The sequence below is a fragment of the Gouania willdenowi genome, chromosome 13, assembly GCF_900634775.1.
Source record: "Gouania willdenowi chromosome 13, fGouWil2.1, whole genome shotgun sequence".
In the NCBI taxonomy this organism is placed as follows: domain Eukaryota; kingdom Metazoa; phylum Chordata; class Actinopteri; order Blenniiformes; family Gobiesocidae; genus Gouania; species Gouania willdenowi.
In genome coordinates, this window is record NC_041056.1 from 42968403 (window position 1) to 42974402 (window position 6000).

Genomic DNA, 6000 nt, shown 5'->3' on the forward strand with positions numbered 1-6000 from the left:
TATATACATTTTATTATATTTTTATGTGTTACAACAGCATTCCAAGCTGCTACAAATGTAGTTGTCTTTGTACAATGTTCTAAAGTTCTACTTCTATATAAAACAGTTGAAATGTGTTTTGGATTTTTCTAAGTGTATTATTTTGCATGGATGCCAATATGTATGTTTGGATATGATAGTGTTTTTAAAATTACTCCCAACTTCTGATAAATTTCAATAAAAATTTCCCACAAAAAGTTTTTGTTTTTCTAATATTGTCAAAATACATGTTCAGCTCTTATAAACCCTTTCTACCACTTTTACACCTAATGTCACATATGTTGACCCATTATTGTCACTTTTAACCTCTTTTTACCATATTTCATGATTATTTTTACCAATTTAACCACATTCAGGATTTATCATGACCATTTTTTACCAGTTTAAACTAATTGTTCCAATATTAACACTTTGAACCCTTTTTTGCATTTCTTCTGTCTGTTTTTATCCACTTTAATTTGCAACTTTTAACCATTTTTTTTAAAATCCCATTTCACCTCCTTTTCCACCATATTTGGTCACTTTGAACCATTTTATTAGTGATTAAAACCATGATTTCCATCTTTAAGATGACTATAATAATAATAATAAATGTTCCTGGATAACAGTGGATATTATTCAGATGAATAAATAAATGTGGTTATCACAGATTCATAGAACAATAGACCATCATTTTACTGACTTTATGGATGGACCCCAAAAATCTCTCCTTTATTCCCCCTTATAGATGGTCCTGTCTCCACATGACTGTTCTTCAATGTTCATGTCTGTGTTCAACCACCTTCAGCTACAGTGGGGGTCCCTGCTCTAGTAGAAGATCAACCACTAGGAAGCCTTTGATTGTTCAAACATGAGAATCAGGTTTTATTTCATGAATTATATAATTTACAAAAGTTACAAAAGACATGGAGTGTAAACAAAAATAGAAACAAAGACTTTGGACTCAGTCTCTGATGATGAACCCAAATGACCCGTTGACCCTCTGAGACACTGATAGTGAACATATTTATTAACATACACACACACACACACATATATATATATATGTTAGTGGTTTCCTCATTACAACCTCCAGTTCCATCCCAGAATCCTCTAGTGTCTGTGCAGCAGGAACCTCTGCAAACAACAGCAGAGGGATATTCTATAAAGCAGGTTATGTTACCATGGCAACATTGTCTGTGAACTAAACCTGGTCACTGGCAGGTTTTATCAAAGAAACCCTGGGTTTCTACCTGGCTCCGCCCACCTGAACACTTTAATGAACCTTAACACTTTTCTCTGAAACACATTAGTGACATCACACACCACAGACGTGTTCACATCATTACTAATGTTGTGTTGCTTTATGTTTATTTATTTTTTTATCAAACGGTAGTTTTCTTTCTAACATTGTAGATGTAGATCATTAAGTGAAACACACTGAGAGGTTGATCTACATTAAAACATCTACTGTAGTAAAGTTCACTGAATACAAACCTGTAGATAATATAAAGGAGGAGATGATCATTTAAATTAATCCACTTTTAAGGCTCAATTGTTGTTTTATATTGTTATACAGTTAAATCTGTAGATCATACATCTATGAAGATATGATGTCACAGTGATTTATGACACTGCTCTTGGAAACGATGGGTCACGGGTTCACATCCCGCTTCAGTGTTTTTTATGACATTTTTTTAGGACGTAGAGATGACTTTGGTGACAATATTACATTAAAAATCAATATAAATGATTAGATATGAAGCAGCATTTACTGTGTTTATATCCAGTGTAACAGGAGGACTCTCTATGCAGACATCCTATGCTGCTGCCACGTCTCCTCAGACACATTTTATTCATATTAATCACCACTCGTCACGTCACTGAAGCAATAAAGTGATGAAGTGACCAAAAAGTGTGACTAATTACAGGTGATTTAAGCCACTATAGTCACTGAAGACTGAACACACCTTTAGAACAGGATCATATTCATCAAACACCGACTTATTTCACCCATTAGGGTGAATAAATCACTATTTTTTGGGTGGTTGTCATGGCAGCTTGAGTCATCTCTGATCCATTGATGATGTCTTTTTATCAAACACGTGCACGTCAGTAACCCAAGGTTTACATACTCAAGGTTGATTAACCCACTTCATACCAGCTGTAATGGAATCAGATACACAGAGTTTACCATGGAGGGTATGTTGACCCAGAGTTTATGGATAGACTCAGAGTTTGTTAACCCTCCTTTATGGAACACCCCTCTGGACATGAAGACGTGGTTACCACAACACAAACATGTGTGTGTGTGTGTACAAACAAAGGCTGCAGTGTGGACTGATGCATGCTGGGAGATCAAAGGGTGGGCAGATGGAACAACAACACACTGTGTCTGACACACACACACACACACACACACACACACACACACACACACACACACACACACACACACACACACACACACACACATACACACACACACACACACACACACACACACACACACCACACACACACACACACACACACACACACACACCACACACACACACACATTGTTGTGAACACACACAGGCCTGAGGGATTGTGGGTAGTGGGACAGAGGAGCAGCATTTATATAATTGTGCAGTAAATCATCTGGAATTATTTATATTAAAGTTGATTAACAAAATAAACTGAGGAGGTAATATTTTCTTCAATATTTAAGATCTTTGTAGAAGAAATGAACTTAAAGAGTAACTGTACTATCTGTTGTGATGCTGCATTGGTTTACATACAGTATGGACTTTGTATTATTACAACATGAGGAATAGAATTATTTAATGAACCCCCAAACTACGCCTCAAGGACCCCAGTTTGAGAACCACGGCACTTGGATACAGAATCAGAGGATGACCACAGTTAGGACCAGGTTAGGAGCAATATTTTCATTAAAGGTGACATATCATGTTAAATCCACTTTTTTAGCCCTTAAATGCATTTTGTTGTATATTTAGAGTGTTTAGAAGTACAGAAAAGTTACAATTAATCTCTTCAGGTGCTCCGTAGATATCTTTATATTCTGTTTTGGTCATATTTTTCAATCTGTTTCGATTTTTCTATTCTCTATTACGTTTTTTGAACAATAACGTCACAGTATTTGCAGCAGAACTGCTAAATTAGTTCATCAACTCCAGGTCCAACACTTCGAGCAATCCGCCATTTTTATTTCTGGCTTTTATTTTGTAGTCCAAGCTCCAGGATGCAGAAGTTACGAGAGGATAAGTCAAAATGTTGGGTTGTTGGATGTAGTAACCCACACGCTTCATTACACCGTCTCCCAGCATCAGAACCTTTTCAAAGTGTCTGGTTGAGTTTTATTTTTTATAGAAATGTACCACATCTGTGGGTAAGGTCATTTTTGTGTGTGTGAAGCACTTCAATGATGACTGCTTTATCAACCTCCACCAGTATAAAGAAGGATTTACAGAAAGACTTTGTCTGATTGAGGGTTCAATTCCTTCTATCTTTGGAGACGATGAACAGAGCACTTCGGTAAGCTGTAAATAATGCTAAAAAGTGATGATAAGACGTCCCTGTCATTGTTTTGTTAGCATTAGCAGATGCACCGTCTTCATATGTTAGCGCTGTGTGCTCGTTTTAGATCCTTGATGATATGGCCTACAAGGTTTACAGTTTTTTACGATTGAATAAACACTAAAATCTCAAGTGTTGCCCAATTATCAAAACCTTACACTCAAGGAGCAAAACTTGGCCCCAGATTTGCACCACTGTAAGCACAATGAGTCCGTTCACACTTTGTGCAAAACAATACACACCGTGATTTGAAACACTAACACACACGTCTATGCATTAGACACAGAAGTATATCAAGATGTCACTTCCTTGCAATTCCAAAGCACTGACTGTCAAATGACCACACCTATGAGCCAGTTGATTGAACACTGCCATCAGGTGTGCAAACACAAGATTGCTTAATTGTAGACACACCAATCAGGTTTAAGCACTAGAACAAATGCAGCAGGTGAGTTCACCGAGCTTAACCAAAATGGAAGGAGGAGGAAGAGGAAGAGTGAGGATGAGAGGGGGAATTGGAGAAGGAGGAGAAGAAGGAGGCAGAGGCCGTGGCCGAGGAAGAGGAAGAGGAAGAGGAAGAGGAAGAGGAAGAGGAAGAGGAAGAGGAAGAGGAAGAGGAAGAGGAAGACCTCAAGCAGGAGTAGGTGAAGCTCAAAGGAGAAGAGGTCCAACTTTAAGCAATGAAATTCGCGCAACTCTTGTGGACCATGTTGTGAACCATGGATTGACGCTGAGGGAGGCTGGACTGAGAGTCCAGCCTCCCTCAGCAGATTCACCGTGGCATCTGTCATAAGGACATTCAGACTGGAAAACAGGTAAAAAAATGACCTGTTTACAGCTTCTTACTGTATGCACCCCATATCAGCACTTTTGATACCCCTTCCTGTGACATTTTACAGTAGGTTACATGTATTTTGTTCTACATAGGATTGAGGGTAGAGTACAACGAGGAGGAAGGGCTCCCATTTTCACACCACTGCAGGAGAGGGAGATTGTGAATATGGTTTTGGCAAATAATGCCATCAGGCTTGGTGAAATCCAGGCCAATATTATTGAAGACCAAATGATCTTTTATAATGTGAATCAGGTCTCTGTCCACCATAGCTCGTATCCTGAAGGCACATCAGGTACAAATGAAACAGTTGTACCGAGTGCCTTTTGAGAGGAACTCAGAGAGGGTCAAACAGCTGCGACATGAGTATGTGGAGGTATGTATTGTTCACTTTAGCACTCTGATGTTGCATACTGCACACATAACCTTTTTTTACATGTAAATGTACTGTACACTAAATCTATGCTGAACTACACAATCTTGTCTTTCACTGTATTTTAGAGAGTTTTACAAATGGATGCTGAGGCCATTCAGCATGAGTTCATCTACATAGACGAGGCGGGGTTCAACCTCTCAAAGGTCAGAAGGAGGGGAAGAAATGTAATTGGCCAGAGGGCAATTATTAGTGTCCCGGGGCAACGTGGGGGGTAACATCACCCTTTGCGCGGCAATCACCCAGAATGGGGTCCTCCACCGCCATGCCAACATGGATCCGTATAAAACACCTCACATCCTTACATTTTTGGACAGAGTATACAACCTCACAATCATAAATAACATGCAGATCCAATACATTGTCACCTGGGACAATGTTTCATTCCACCCTCTGCTCTGGTTCAGAACTGGTTTACGCAGCACCCACATTTCACCATATTCTCCATTTCTTAACCCAATTGAAGAATTCTTCTCGGCATGGTGGTGGAAGGTTTACGATCTGCACCCCCTGGCTCGGGTAGCCCTCATTCAGGCCATGGAGGAGGCCTGTGACCAGATTGAGGCCACAGCCATACAGGGGTGGATACGGCACGCACGGCGATTCTTTCCCCGTTGTCTTGCAAATGAGGATATCGCCTGTGATGTGGATGAAATTCTCTGGTCATATCCAGCTAGGAGAAGAAACCAACAGTAGCAATTTATGTGCTGTGTTTTCTTTTTTTGTACAGGATAAAATGTTATGTTCATGAAAACTGGGAAATGTTTTCTTTTTTCGCCATGTTGGCTTGAGTATATGGAAAAAAATAAATAACATTGTCAACAGCATTAGTCTTGTGTCCTGTGTGGTGTCTACAGTCATGCATACAAGTGTTCACTGTGTGTATTGTTTTGCAAAAAGTGTGAGCAGACATTGTGTTGACAGTTGTGCAAATCCGAGCGATTCTTTGCAAATTCACTGTGTGCTTCACCCATACTACTCTATGCACTTAGAAGCAGAATTAGCCCAAAGTGTTTAAGGTTTTCAACAGCAGAGTGTAACTGGTGCAAACAGAGTTAAGTCATATGCAACGTGTGTGTTTCATTTGGTAAAAAAATATGGTTTTGATAAGTTAGTGTATAGTTTTTACAAGAGT